At 44.8% G+C, this 16,498-nt stretch overlaps 1 long non-coding RNA gene across 2 annotated transcripts in view; it reads right to left on the bottom strand.

Moving 5' to 3' along the window:
- The window catches only part of LOC114790055 (uncharacterized), an 85,629-nt gene that overhangs the window by 26,853 nt on the left and 42,278 nt on the right, over nt 1–16,498 (bottom strand). For both annotated transcript variants that reach the window (XR_003749757.1, XR_003749756.1), the window contains one exon: nt 7,999–8,102. This is a non-coding gene — a long non-coding RNA (uncharacterized LOC114790055). The remainder of the gene's footprint in view (nt 1–7,998; nt 8,103–16,498) is intronic.

Here is a 16,498-nt window from a genome sequence, read left to right as displayed (position 1 = left end):
TATTGTTGCGTTATTTTCCCGTAAGTAGAAAATGTGCAGTTATTTTAATGGTTGCCCATCACTGACCAGCTCAGACCAGTCTCTCTCATCACATAGACATTCACCTGCACACATCAACATACCTGCTGGTGCATCGCCAGAGCCACAAATTCCCACAGTGGTTCATCAGAGGCCTACACCAATCAAATAATAACATTAATGAAATATACAATATATATTCTAATTTAAAACACATCTTTACTATTATTAAATATTAATGTTTTGAAGGTTGATAAATATTATAGATATTTTTTATGTTGGGACAAAAGAAAATTATGATTCCTTTTGTCATATGTTATTGATACGCTGATAACCAGGAATGATGTGCTGAAGTTTGCATTTAAAAAATAACTTTATGTTAAAAAAAATTTTTTATTAAAACATAATCTTCCCCAGATGGCAGTTAACTTAAAAGTGGAACAAATATTTTTTTAAAGGAATTCCTTAAATTATCCTTATAAAGGTATATATCCTTAAGATATACAAAGATATGGTGATCATGTAAAGTATATTGAGTATCACAAAATATAAAGTAATGTTATGGTGGGGAACATATTATCATAGTATACTATTGTGTGATTCTTTGTGATTTATATAACTAGTGATGAATGTTTTCATTGGTTGTATGAGGAATCATATTCAGTATTAATTATCCATAATGTTAAAAAAGTCTTTTTCATTATATCCAGTTTTAAATTGTAGTGTTATAGTGGCAACACCTTTGAAAATATGATGATAAGAGAATATCACGCATCCAGCCATATTTCCCAGAGAACCCTCCTTACTCTTGGATTTTGGTGAACTGAGGCCTCCTTGTGAGGCTGTTGTTAGCTATGCTGGTTGTCATTTACATAAACCGTTCATGCACATGTATTTAAAACAGGGGTGGGGGATGCTGGGGGATTCATTGGGAACTGGCTTAGATTAAATCAATTTGTTCCTGGCTCCTGGCGCTGCCCCAACCCATCCCTGCCCCACATCGGGGTTTTGGCTCGAGCCGGGCCCTTAGCGAAGAGCTAACGGTTAGCATCAATGTGCCCATTCACTGCTGGAGCGCAGCAGATGCAGGCTGGAGGTCAGGGCATTGTGCTCTCCTCCTCCCCTCGCCTTTCACTCTGCACTTTAGACTGCTGTCCACATCAAAGGTGTTATTGAGACCCGATCGGAAACCCCGGTTTGGCAGGGAAGCAGGGCCTTTTTACGAGATTAATGCGAGCCTCCACCTCAAGCGTCATCTCCAGCAGCCCGGGGAGAGCCAAAACTTTTTTTACCCCTTCTGTTAATTTAACTTACTTTTCAATTCTTTCATGTAGGTGTGGACAGTAAAGTGCTTGTCTCTGTACTCTTCATTTTACTATGAAAATGATTAACAATCAGGAAGGAATACTTTGCAACAGTAATAATCACTGAACAAAACCTTGCAATAGTAAGTCAATTCGTAAAAAATAGCCTTTATTGAAATGTATTTGATGTAAAGCAGCATTATACACATTATATAGCATTTTCACCTAAATTATGAATAATAATTAGTTAGATGGTTATAGATTTGTTATAATCCAGTGCATTGGTGCAGACTTTAATAACCATGCAATGTGTAAAATCTGTACATTTCACAATTTTCTGAGACTTTTGATCTAAACTGTATTTAAATGTAACTGTATCTAAATTTGTAATAAACCAGTTTTGTGGCTTAGCTCATCACCCCCCCTTCCCTACTAACTGGCCTCTTGGACGGCTTTTCAAATTATGATGTGAAGTGACACGCAGCAGATGTCCCCCCCCGTGGCAGGTCTCTGAGGCCCTGTCCGTCATCTTGCCGGCCAGCCGTGACAGCGCTATGATGGATTAGGAATTGTCAACTGGGGACTCTTGTCACATGTTTACAAGATGGCCATCCCTCATCTCTCAACACAGAGGTTATAACAGAGGGACCGGTCCGCTTGGCAAGCAATAATAAAACACAATGCGATCCAATGCATCACGCTGGCCTTTTTCCTTTCTGCTGGTCTGAGGTGTGGTCAGGTGCATTTATCATTCTTAACACATTATTATATTTACTCTGTTGAGTAATTGCTCTCGCACTGTGGCAATATGTTCCACTGTCACCCGCGGCTCATGAGATATGCATGTGGTCCATTGGGCGAAGCGGGTGGCTCTCATATGCCTTGTTGAATATGGATGGCTGTATGACTCCAGTGATGTTTAATACATTTTCAAATATTGATTTTAAAAAGAAAAACAGCACTTTATGCATTAGGCATAGTGAGTGATGCGCAAGGCTCATGTAGACGTGGCTGGCGATACAACGCCGGTCCAAGCACACTTACATCACGCATCATGGAATGGGCATCTGTTGAGACAGTGGACCTTTCATCGTTGGTCTTAGATTGTAGGGGATTTAGAAAGTGACTGTGTTTCAGCCCTGCATTATACAGTACCTTTTTAAAATCTGTGTTTTGGTGTGTCTGTTTGGGCATGTCTTAACCTGCTAGTCCTTGGCCTTCCGGGAGGGAATAAAGAACATTTTAAATTTCATATGTTTTCAGCTTTGTTTCTGTTTTCTAATAATAATTTTAGTTCTGATTTAGCGAAGACCCTAGAAATCACCCTCCTTCACCTTTATGTCCAGGAGTCCAGGAGTGCCGGTCATTTTCCACTATACAACCTGGGGGGCGCCCAGCAACACATTAAACCCCCAGCAGGCCTGCCGCACTCAAAGACACTCCTGCCATGTTCAATATAGATATTCAATGTTGTTTGTTAATTGTCACTATATCAAGAATAAAATAATCCACATTAATAAAAAAATTGCGGAAATATATACAATAATCATTGTATATATTCCAATAAACATTGTTGAATTCTTTAATATTTACACAGAGTAGAAATGCACATTTCAGAAAACATTCTCGATCTTGAAGTCCAGATAAGGCCCACCAGCTTTGGGCAAATTCTCTGTAATAAACCGAGTGCAGTATAAAGCACCTGTAATGCCACCCCGCAGCTGCGATGCCCCCCCCCCCCAGCGCACGCTCACGCTTCTGGGACTGCAGCACGACGCCTCCTGGCTGCAGTTCCCAGCATGCGGAGCGATGAGCCTTTCCACTGCTCCCAGTACGCCGCTTTGCCGGGACTATAATACGCTCCTATCAGCTTTAATGGCCTTCACTCTGGACGCAGGCGGTACAGGGGAGGGGGCAGCTGCGGGGATTGTACAGCAAGCATATTGTCATTAAATTAATTTTTTTCCCCAACCCTGAACACTCCCCTGCTTGTGGCTTAAACGCCGCCAGGAGAACGATCATAATTGGCTCTGAACACATGCGTAATTGCCTTCAGCTGCCGTTCTTTTACAGTTGACATTGTTCGGTGGCGACGAGGTGATTGGTGATTTGAATACGCAGCTTGTTTTGCGACGGCGGCCGTAATTGAAATATGGTACGTGTGAACGGGAGATTACATTAAGACCCACAGATAATCACCTGACAGGGGGGTAATAGAGACTGCAATCTGCCGTTACCAAGGCGCTCCCGAGAGCGCGGGACAATGCAGGGTAGAGGTGGTGGGGGTGGATGGAGGGATGGATGGATGGATGGAGGGAGGGAGGGAGGTAGACGGGACGGAGCAAGGAAGAGGCAGAGGTGTGAAGCGTTGGGCCCTTGGCACTTGGCGCACAAGTTCCAGGCTGGAATTCCTTGGCAAAGGCTCCTCCACACCCAGCTCGAAAACCATCGCGCACACTCCTCAACTCCTCACGTCCCCTCCACCGCCATTCATCTCATCCCTCCAACGGCTCAGCTCCCCTTCTCCCTCTCTCCTGCTAATCCCCTCTCTGTTTCGAGAGGTGCTCTCCTGCTGGAAATTAAACAGATGGTCCCTCATTGATCCTTAAATTCATTTTCACTCTTATTCATATTAGACAGCTGATAGCTCAGTGCCTCGCTGGTCTGCAGATCATCACTGTTTGTGCACACAAATTTCCAGCCGCACAACTTGTGACATTTTGTGTTTTCCATTATTGTTCTATTGGTAATTAACGCATTAAACGAATCACTTGTAAACTTTATAAATTGTGCATCATAAATAAAATTATTATTACCACTGAAAAAATTTGTGAATAAGTTTGGCTGTTAAAGTTAACACAATAATTACAGAAAAATTCATTGATAAATATGAATGCGATTTACACACCTGTGGTTTGTTTACTTCTTGTTTTTCCCATACTTGTTTCAAGCTGTTTTAAATATGTATTATAGCAACCTTCAATCTTAAGAATTACTTATGATTAATTCATTACAAAATATATAAATGAACACCATAAAAATATATATTCTAACAAACTTCACAATAGGACAGTTTTTCCAGAATATATATCAATATATATAAAATCACACAAACACACACACTGCATAGCGTTTTTAACAATATATGGTGTGTGTATATAATATATATATATATATTTTCTTTCCTCTGTAAAAATGGTATTTTCCTTTTTTTGTTGGTAGCAGGTGAAAAGTGAGGGAAGCAGATCTATTCCTTACTTCACCATTATCACACACCTGGGTGTAAACATGGAGACTGTGCATCCCCGATAATATGCAATTAAAAATAAAGATCATTTAAAGTTATTGGTGTCTGCCTAATTACTATAACTTTGCCCTTATAATGAGCGCGCCATGGCTATCGATCGGAAACAAATCTCACCTTCCACTTGGAAAAAAGCAGGTAGTTACTTTGTGTTAAATCATTAATATAGTAATGATTTTTCCAGAACACTCTCAATTAAGAGCAAAACAGGAAATGACCCTGGGGAGATTTGGCTCAAGCAAACATGATGCTCCAAATGCATCCTTTTTTCTCACCACACAATATCAACCAGCGCTTCTCTCTTGTTAAACACCAGTGAAGCCAAATTTCTGAATTACTTACAGGGGAGTGTGTCTATTACTATTACAGCAAACATACAAAAAAAAAAAAACTACAGACAAATATCTACAGTTTAGGAACAGTGGATATTTTATGAAAAGAAATAAAACTATTCACTTGTATTTAACGATTTGTGTTTAGGTAAATAGATAGAACTGTCCTCACCACACACAGAGTAACACACGCACACGCACACACACCCTCCCTGACCCAAAACAGAACAACACCATTAGATCATTTGTTAGTCCATTATCTCAACACCTGCAAGACAAGTCTGTCTCAATTATCTTTTCTTTTCTCTTCTTTTCTCTCCGGCTGTGCCGTAGGCTCAGAGTGGCCAGCTAATGTGTGCGTCAGGGCCCTTTCGGGCCATGCCAACCAGTACCACACATTGTGGCCAAGCCAAGCGGCCATGCCAGTTCACTCTCTTCCCTCCGACCATCCCTGCCCCAACCCTCTCCCTCTCTCTCTCTCTGTGTCTCTGTCTCTCTATCGCCCCCCTTTTGGAAACCATTACCACACACACAGAATACACACACACACACACACACACACACACACACACACACAACAGCCAAGCTCCCTCCTCCTTTGCCCCAGCTCATAATATTCACCACAGCGAGGACCAGCAGGGACGGAACAAAGAGACCTTTTGCTGGGGGCCGGGATTCGTTATAGTCTCCATAACCACAATTTACAGCAGGTTCCTTTTCAGATGCTTGACATTTCCTCTCCACTTCTTAGATATACTCGCTGGGTACAGTGCGTCATCTTTGTTTGAATTTATCACACATAATAAGCCATTTACTCCCAGTTTAATGTCATCGCCTAGGTAACCAGGAGGTCTTGGGCAGCAATGCTAAAACAGCAAATTTGTCAAAAGGAATGTGTAAAGCTTGGTATAAATCTATCTTGTTCTAATCCGCTGGCCTCTTTCACTGCATGATTTTTCATATGCATATGAGAATTTTTGGCTGTATTACTTTCTCACACATTTTATGGCCCGGAACAAACAGAGATGCAGTGCCCCTGAGTTTGATCGGAGGGATGGGGAGTTGTTTTTGGGGATGTTCTAGGGTGGGATTAGTGTCCTGGGGCAGCTGCCTCTCTGGTCTGCTGTCTGCACATCCACTCTGAAGGAAGCCATCAAACTCAGCGCCTGCGTGAAGTAAAACTGTAGTAAATATCGATGTACAAGTCAAACGTGAATATCAGATTTGGTGGGGGACTCTCAGGTAGCAGCACATTATTTGGCCACGAAAGCTTAAATGCATTGACATTTACATTGAAAAAGAGTCTTTTGAGGTAAACCTCAGAAATGTGGACTAAATGGAGACTATTTTTCACTTTGAGTAACAAACTTAAAAAACGAAAAATGGATGAAATGGACTGAAATGCTAAACGAGATTACTTAGCACACCTTCATGAAGCAAAGCCACGTACCAACACTGAACTAGCAGGCCTGCCTTACGCACAGAATCGATGTTACATTACAGTTTACGACAAGCGTTTTCAGATGGACGATAGGCTGCACGTGAATAAAAAGAAAATGTAGGTCAACGTGAGCTTTTAAAAGGGGTCACTAGATTAGAAAATCAGAAAGAATTGTAGTTATAGCTACTGCTCAGTTGATAAAGTTAAAGAAGGCAGTTTACTGGTTGGGTTAGGACTTTATAGCACAGTTATATGACAGGCAGGGGTGGAAAAAAGGGCCTTTTATTGAACTCATCCTGTTACTAATCCAACCTCTGGATATGTGATAGTCATGTCTATAAATAAAATAAACACATGTCGGAGGACAGACGGACTTTTTCCACACGTGGGACACTTTCTCCTTGTGTCTTGTTTTAACAGATCTCTCAGAAATATAAAATAAAAAATGGGCAAAGTGAGCTAAAAAAAAAAAAAAAAAAAAAAAAAAAAAACACCTCCTCTTACGATGACCTTTAATATGAGTCCGGTTTATTTCATTGTGTCTTCTCCTCCGATCCCCCCTGTGAAATCCCATCTAGTGGATGTCTCCTCTGGAAGCCACGTCTCCGTGGCCCCACGTTATTTATGAACCCGTGACAGGGCCATGAATCGTGGGCCACAGTGAAACTCATATAGTTATCAAAAGCATAAAATTCCTATCACTTTAGGTGTCAGAGCCGAGACAAGAAAATGAAACAGGTACTCATAAAGACAGCGGCCCTCGTAAATCAGGCCTCGGCCAGCGTGCGACCGGCTCCCCGTCGCCTTGATTAAATAAGCCGAATTAGGTATTTCTGCAAAAGCGGGAAATAAGAGTGATCTATGCTCGTGTCACGGGGTCCTGCCTGCCGCTATTGTGCATTGTTTACGTATTTATTTGTTTATTTCCCAGCAGATCAATCTCTTTCGACGTGAGTGACAGGAGCGGAGGAGGGATGAGAGTGCAGGCTCACACCTTGACCACCAGCTGATCTCAGATCTGTGCACTTGTATTGAAGTGAAGTGAAAGTGAAGTGATTGTCATTGTGATACACAGCAGCACAGCACACGGTGCACACAGTGAAATTTGTCCTCTGCATTTAACCCATCACCCTTGGTGAGCAGTGGGCGGCCATGACAGGCGCCCGGGGAGCAGTGTGTGGGGACGGTGCTTTGCTCGGTGGCACCTCAGTGGCACCTTGGAGGATCGGGAATCGAACCGTCAACCTTCTGATTACGAGGCCGCTTCCTTAACCGCTAGGCCACCACTGCCCCACCACTGGAAGTGATTGCACTGTGGCTTTCGTAAATCTTTCTGTTTTGGTTGAATGAAAGCAAGTTTGAGAAGCACAATACTGAGGCCGTGAATGGTGGTTCCTCACCAGTGAAAGCAACGCAGCTTCCTTAAATAGAAGATGTATGAGATATAAATTGAGATGATATGAAGTCCCAATCCCTGATTTTTAATTTTTTTCTGCAGATGAATGGAACTGGTTCCAGGTCTGTGAGCTGCTATACTTCTCTCTCTCCCACTCTGTGGATGAATGGTAGCAATTACAGCCACTTCGAGGCCTGTCTTACCTGGTGGTCCAGGTGTGAAGGTCCTCCTGTTGAGAAGGTCACTGGTAAACCAGCAGGAAGGCAGACCCCCACAAATCCATGGTCCTCTCACCCTCCAGCTGGACCTAATTCACGAACATGAGAGAAGTCATGTGTGAGTGGTGGCGCGCCGTTTATGTGCTCTCAAATATCCCAGCTTAGCAGTAACACATGTCCCCCCCCCCTGCCTCAGCTCAGCTGACACCACCTTACACCGGCTGAGGGCCTGATTTTCCAATTTGATGGAAGCTGATTGAGGACCGTGGTTTTATCGGTCAGGAGCGGCTGTGACCAGGACGGGAGACGTGAAATGCTGGGAGCAGGGTTCACGACCTCTCACCTCATCCATCATACAGTGATGGACATGGGAAGCCTGACAGTGACAGCACTGGGCTTTAGCGTAGGGAACAGATGCAATCTGGGCTGATAGTTACGCTGATAAATTGATATGGTGATTGTCTTGGTCTTGTTCGTTAGCAGCTGTACGTCACTGACACTGAAAAAATCTAAAGGGGTGCTGGTGGTAGTGCTGGTGAAGCATCCAAGACTTTGGGTGATAAAACATATCTCAAAATAAATCTCGATCTATATATATATATATATATATATATATATATATATATATATATAGAGAGAGAGAGAGAGAGAGAGAGAGAGAGAGAGAGAGAGCATCATTATGCATCATTGTAGTTCTTGTATGACATTCCGAAATAGAATAGAAATAGATAGATCGAGATTTATTTTGAGATATGTTTTATCACCCAAAGTCTTGGATAAAAAAATAATCATGTGAAGGACAACTTTTTGTGCCCCTATTGAAATCCACTCAGGTGTGTCTGTGGGTTGGCTGTGTCTTTTTTCCTTTGTGCTGAACATCGTAATCTGTTAACACACACCTCAACACATAATGTTCCTTGGCATTGTGGTCCAATTCTTTTGGGCTTTTACTTATTTTAATTAGACTGATCTGCTTGGGTTATTTGTTGAAGGTCCACCCAAAAACATGCAGGGATGAATGATGAACTTGTTAATCAAAGACAGTGTCCCTCCCAACCAACCAACAGTGGCCCACTGGTTTAAAGAGTCTCCCTGGGCCACTTATTCTTCACCCCATTTAAAAGTGTTAAACAAATCAGCCAAAGCCATTTATCTTTAGCGGACTTGGCTAAGTTTGTGAGTTTGTTGCTGAGTTGGTTTGCAGCATACAGAGAAAGAGAGAGAGAAAGAGAAGAGAGAGAGAGAGAGAGAGAGCGATGGGAAAAGCTCATCCAGACTCTCCCAGTCTTGCAATAGGTGGAGTAACGGCCGCCTAAAGCAACATAGGGCTGTTTTACATTAGCAGGGGCCACTCATGCGCAGTGGTGTATTCATAAAAACAAAAGCAGGGACAGGTAAGGGCAGGTGTGAACGGCTGAGCGCGTTTAATAACTTCACACTCATCTTTTTCTGCACGAGCCCTGGATCATATGTTTTTTCCTCCGTCTGACCCATATACTCCAGTCTAGACGCTTCTTACACACTTTTTTTTTATGCTACTATATGACTTGGGAGCTCTGCCTAAAGGGCTCTATTTAAGGAAGTTAGACAAGAGTTCCTTCCTTCCCGCTTCGCCCGGACAGTTGCCTCGGCCCTGCTGCAGTTAAAAAAAAAAGGGAACAGGGCAACACGCATGGGAGCTTCCTTAAAAAATCACATGCAAGCGGCGCCTAATCTGATATCCGCGCGTTGTTGTTCGTGTTAAGCATGCAAACAGCTGCGAAGAGCCTCAGAAAACAGCTGTATTAAAGTAAGACACCGTAAAAGTGGGACAAGATCCTGCGAGGTGACTTGTGAGGATCAGATGACACGTCGTGGGGATATTAGCACGAATAACCTGGAAAAACAGAGATTTGCAGTTTAATCCGCAGAATCTGATTAAAAACATTCCCGTGTTTATTTAAGCAGGGATTGTGTATGCGTCTATCGGAACCTACATTTTAATGTGTGTGTGTGTGTGCGCCAGCCTTTGCCCTCTCTCATTGGCTGTTGTTGTTTGCCGGGGCCCTGGCGGGATGGGCAGTTTGTGAGATGACAGGACACGCCAACAAATTGCATCACTTCTGCCTCTGTGGCCGAGGACAATGTCCCGCCATATGCCGACGGGGGGAAATGAATGGGGCTCATTTGCGCTGGCCTGCCTGGGACCCTCCGTGGCACACACTCCGACACAGACAGACGAGCGCTCCCTCCCGCCAGTTGCTAAAACATGAGCACCCCAAATCGCCGTGGAGTGGGGCTGCAGCTCCTCAGTGTGCCCAACTTCACCACGACCGACTCTGCCACCCGGCAGGGACCCTTCCGTTTGGTTAAAAATTTCTAACACAAGCTATGAGTGATATCAGTAACTATAGACATTGTCCTTAAAACGTGTAATAGGTACGTTCCGCTATTAATAAATAAACAACATTGCAGCTATCGTTTCTATTGTTTAGGTGTCACCCTTCTCGTAAGTCAAGGTCAAAATCAGGTAGAAAGGGAGGAGCAAAGAAACGACAAGCTCTACTTGTAGGCCTCTAGAACCCCTCTGGGTGGCTTGTTGTCAACTATGTCACACTCTCACATTTTCTGTAGTTAAAAGTGCCACTCAGGCTTTGTTACAGGTGTGAGAGACTTTGTCCTTCACTGCTGCGGTATGGATGTTTGTGTGTGTGTGTGTCTGTGTGTGTGTGTGTGTGTACAGGCCAGGGATGATAGCAAATGATTAAAGAGCTGCTGCTCTGTTGACATGAGATCCTAATGAGGATGAGATGAGAAGGTCAGGGCTGCTCTCCGGATACGGGCCGCCTCCCTCTTCAGGACGGCTGGCTAATCCTCCTCCTAATGGCCCCCGCCACGCCGCCGCGCCACGCCGGCAAGCCTCATCAGCGGCCCGCGTCTTCATAATTGCAGTAATTAGCAGCACAACAAGTCTATCACAGCCGCCGCGCCTGTGTTATGATTAGAGTCCCGTGCACAACCCCCCCCCCCCCCCCACTCTGTGTGGGCCACTCCAACATGACCGCGCAACGCTCCGCAATATGTATGAGCAGATGAACTCATTAAACCTGCCCGCCGCGGTACGGCTTTAATACACTCGCGCGGACGCACCTGGCGCTAATGGGCGCGTTAATACCGCGCCGCACACAGCCCGCCCACCCTGCAGCCAAACTTCACCCGCGTAGATGGGGGGCGGCCCAGCTGGTGTCGCGGAAGTCAGAACTGGGGCGTGGTGGGGCTCGGCGTACCCACAATCTGTGTGGGATTTCACGAATGAAATGACTCTCCCCTCCTCTGCAGAAATAGCGGCTCGGCCTCTTATCGTGTGACCGGCCGTGCCCGCGCGCATGAGTGCATCTGTCATCGCTGTGAACTAGTGACCCGGCGGGAAGAGGAAGTGCCCTGCGCCATTTTTCATGAGGCAGCACTGATAGAGTCGCGCTCTGGACGAAAGAAGAAGGAAAAAAGTTGGGCCGTGTGAAGTGCGCCGACGTGTCGGGTGGAGGTCTTCCCGCTGTCACCCCGTCCGTTTTAAGGCACATTTCTCCGCCTCATTAATCAAACTTGGAGCCTCGTATCATCGTCCTGATCGCCCTGCCCGGGTCTCCCTCGCAACTGTCATTTTTCATGGCGGCTCGCGGGGAGATAAGATCCCCAAGTGACAGGCCACAGACAGGAACTGCGTTTGGTTCTGAACGGGGTGAGAAATAAAGCGCGCTTGTATACATTTGGGCTTGTGAATGAGCGGGAGGGGGGTGAGAGAGAGAGAGAGAGAGAGGCAGGGCGGAAGCGGGAGAGAAGCAGAAAAATGAGCCTGCCAGTGCTTAATTGAGCATACAGATTCCTAATGTGTCAGGCGGTAGCCCCGCAGATGAACGATGGCACTTTTGAGGACGCATCTTCCCTTTGTCTCCCCCTCTGAGCCTAATAAGTAACCGAGCCCACCGGGGCAGCGCTTGCCCGCGCCCCATTCACAAAATATAACAGCGCGCCGCTCATGTGCGCGCCGCCATATTGAGTTATGAGGCAGACCTGACCGGTGAACCCGCGTTCAGGGGATCAAGTTCGGAGCATATTCATTATCAAAGCCGACCTGTTTATTTTTACTGTCTCAAAACAGCACGCATCCATTATCCAAAGATTTTAGGGTTTTTTTTTTTTTTTTTTCCTTAATCCCTTCGGGTCATCCGCTAATGAGCTTAGCGCTGTGGAAACATGGAAGCTATTACCGGGGGTTGGGTATGGTGGGCGAGGGGGCGACACTATGAGATCTTACATTATGATTGCATCCATTTATATTAAAAAAGAAAACAGAGGTAAAGTGGGGGGGTGGCTGGTGTGTATGCGGGTGGGTTCGCTGCACGTTGTGGGGCAGGAGTGAGGGATGGTGTGGTTTGGAGTAGGGGGGTTTGGGAGGGGCTAAGGGCGCCTGGATTTGGTTTTAAGGAGACAGGCGCGAGGCCGACCAACTCAAGCTTGACCCTGTCGCCCATCTTATGGCGCATGGCGGTGTGTTTTTTTTTTTTTTTTTTTGTGCTCCTCCTAAAACTTGTTCAAGGTGCTCCGTGACCATATGTTTGCTCATTGGGGAAGCGGGCGTGAAGGGCGAGTCTCAGTGCCCTTCACACAGGTGAGCGGGAGAGCAGCTTCGCTTGGGTTCATGCCAGGTGAACAGGGACAGGGACTCTGTGCCAAACCAGCCACCCAAACGGAGACAAGCAGCGGGCCAACCGAGGGACCCCTAATATTAGCTCCATCAGGGCCAACTGTTCAAATGCTCTGCCTGTTGGTCCTAAATTTGCCTATTTATCATAAACACTTCACAAGCACTTCCCTCCGGCCAGGAACAGCCACATAAGGGACAATAATTATCATATTTATGTCATTATCATGTCCAATTAAACAGGCAAAAACTGATAATAAAATCAACTAATTTAAACATTTCTATGAAAAAACAAACTGCAGAACAATTAACAGCTTATTTTCTCCTAACTGTGAGACTCCTAACTGTGATGCATTTTAACAACTTTTCAAAGATAATTTTTTCTCAAAAGCAATGGCCATGAGTGTCTGTGTCCGTATCAAGCAAATTTCAGTAAGGATTAACAGATCACTGTATTTCACAGTATCAGTACTGACTAGAAAAAGTGATCAGACGCAATAGCTTCCAATAATGGCTCTGATCTGATTTTTTCCCCCATGGTCCTCAGCTTTTCTTAATACCCTGTATAAAATGGTACAAATGCTTCCGGCTCACAGTTCAGTCTGCATTGTGTGATTACGTAACTGTAAACTGCAGGATACCTCCTGGTGAAATACGAAGCATGAACATTGTTAAAAAAATTCAGTTTAACGGATATTTTATACATCATTTTATTCTTGTTGTATTTATTAATTAAAACAACATATCAAAGTACAAGGATATAGTACTGATATGTTTTGGAATGAATTTTGACACACATGTATATACACACATTCAGAATTAATAAAACATGAATATCTATAAACACCAACTTATATGCACACAAATTCAATTGTTTGAATTATATTGTTCACAAAATGATGCTATAATGATATTTAAATATTCTCTTTTTTGCATCTGTTTGCAGTTTGATGGGGGACTTTGTGTAGAGAAGTAAACCAGCCCATCTTTTTTTCTCTGCCCCTCCCCCAGACGCCTTATTTTCAAGGGAAGATTAAATATTTCTGCTTGAGAACACCCTTTAAACTCTGAAATGACTGCTGTCACTGGCACACAGGAACCCCAGTGCACACACAGCACACACACACACACACACACACCCCTCCTCTCCTTCTGGGTGGATGCTGGGGGTGGGCGGGTGAAAAATATAATCTCCTGAAAAGAATGGGGCCCTCTGGGATTTTCTCAAAGTGGGCCTTCTCTGGGACGGGGTGGGGGTCTGGACTATGGGCACTACACACTGTAACCTGACCCACCGGGGGTCCAATCTGTCAAATAATTAGCTGTTGTCGAGGACAAAGGTTTTATTTGCAGGAATTTCATACAGCTGGGATTGAATAATATGTCTCTGTATTGTGCAGGGTCATGGGAACATCATCTCTTACTGGTGGGCCATAAAAGACACCCAAATGATAATGAGAAAAGGGGCTGGTAATTTAATTCCTGCAGCATTTTTTCTCCCTTATTCTCCCTCTGTTGCGCTCTCTCTCCCTCGCTCCTCTCTCTTTTTTTCCTCTTTGTCCTTTCCAGCTAAACAGAGCATTTCACTCCGACAGCAAAATAGTCAGAAGTCCTTTTTACTCTGCAATTAATAAACAACTAATATTTTTTTCGTGCATTGAACTTTACGATGGACAATTACTATCACCTCATTTCCTTTAATCCATTTCTCTTATTAATTAGTTTGTAAAATTCACCCTTTTGCATTTATCTGAAATTTAGCACATGAACTAACTTTTTAAATACACACACTCCAATTTACAGCATAAATAATTTTATTTTGGGGTACAATGGCTGGAAAGTGGCAGTGTCATCATGCCTGGTCCACGCAGCACTAAGGGGAATCCTGTGATTTAGTTCTTGATTATTTCCAGAGGAATCTGATTGGGAGCAGACTGGATTGGGAAATGGGTGTGGACCGAAAGTGAGAGGGCGAGATAGTGGGGGTGCCGGCACTCAGGCATGAGTGGCTCAAAACCAGACCCTTGGAGCGTGACCCCCCCCCCCTTCCAACTGAGTGCATTTACTCAGGTAAATGCAAAACCTACAGCTCCGAATGGGTTTAGGAGGCACACACTGAGCATCTCTGTCCCTTTTCACGCCCATCCTTCCTTTGACTAGCACATGGTTCTTGCTGACTGGCACATTGAGCCTTCAGACCCAGTTGTAGGAGTGGAACTGCAGTGGAGATGGTGAATGAAGAGCAAGAAACAATGTGCTCAATCAGGAGTCTCCCACTATCAGGCGACCCCTGACCCCAGAGGAGAGCTCAGGCAGGAAGTGCTTGGTGTTTAAAGGGGATTGATTGGTTTGCGGTCTGTAGATGACTGTTTATACCTTTCCATACCAGAGATTTGACCTTTGGCAACCCCTCAGTGGGCCAATTGGCTGAGAGCCTTGACCTGTGTCCATCAGTGACAATGCTAATTAGTGTCAGCAGTGGCCATGTTTGCCTTTGAAATGATTTTGGCCATAAACAAAGCAGGGGGTTGTTATTTATTATAGCAGTTTGGTATAATTATTTAATCAGTTTCTAATTCATAAGAACATCAACCTATGCAAACAGCAACTGTGCTTTATTTAAGTAAATGTCTGTGCAGCCCTGGATATTTCTATAAGAAAGACTATTAGGGTACGGGCTACGTCTGTCCACTGCTGCCAATCAAACTGGCCAGAAAAAGGTGGGAGGGGCCTCCGCATCCTTTAAGTGTAACTATTAGATTATTGCATTCTGTGATCTCCCTAATTATAATGCATGCAAGCTTACAATTCCCCGTCATTATTCTATACAGATTCTCTCCTACTAATAAGAATGTGCGGCGGAGCGGCACAAAATGCTATAACTCTAATTTCTGCCCTTGCCTTACAGCTATTTATAGATGAGGAAAGTACACACCCACCAACTATCATCTCGCTCATTAAGCATTAGTGCGCTAAATTCCTGCCACATAAACACACACACACACGTACACAAACGTGCATAGGGACCGCCTGAGTGCTCACGCGCCGAGAAACAAATCCACCAATGAGTGGCGGAGGGGGGAGTGCCGTTTCTTCTCTTCTTCTTCTTCTTCTTTCACGGAGCACGTAGAGACACGGCTGTGACAGGGACAGACACACAAAAGGCGATGGGTGTGAGACGTGAGCCCGCGGGCCCCTTGTAGCCACTTGCGCACAATTCCGGGGATTACAGTACATCTGACAGTATTTCATGTTGGATTTGGGGATAAGGGGGAGGATTCTTGTCGGAAGCTCTCAGCTTATCATGCCGGGGCGGCGCGACGGTGAGGGAGAGAGTAAACCTCGCACGGCAGGTGACTCTCCTCTCCTCTCCCCGCCCCTCCCTGGCCCCCACCCCCTCCCTCTCGGGCTATGTTGATTTAGCTGTGAGTGGTTGCCTGACACACCACCAGCTAACTCCTCGAGGAGCTAAATAAAACGAAACCCCCTTGCATAGTTATTCTATCGCTGTGCTCTGGGGGGACCAGAAAAAAAAAAGGATGTATTTTAATTAAGAGAACCCAGGGGCTTCAGGAACTACAACCACAGGAAACTCCGACAGAGGAGAGGAGAGGGAGGCAGCAGCTTGTAGAAACAGAAAAACTAATATTATTCCACCCTGATAGTTAATCTGCCCATAGCAGCAGTAGGGAGGTGGGCCTAATCCCAGGTCATTCCGATGCCTGATCCCTGCCCAGACCACCTGGCTGTTCCTAGAACAGCTTGACTTGACATTCAGGGCTTTTCCCAACCACATCTGTGTGG

The sequence above is a fragment of the Denticeps clupeoides genome, chromosome 5 (genome assembly GCF_900700375.1).
Source record: "Denticeps clupeoides chromosome 5, fDenClu1.1, whole genome shotgun sequence".
Taxonomy (NCBI): Eukaryota; Metazoa; Chordata; class Actinopteri; order Clupeiformes; family Denticipitidae; genus Denticeps; species Denticeps clupeoides.
The sequence above is the reverse complement of the archived record's forward strand: the minus strand, read 5'-3'. Positions and strand labels throughout refer to the sequence as shown.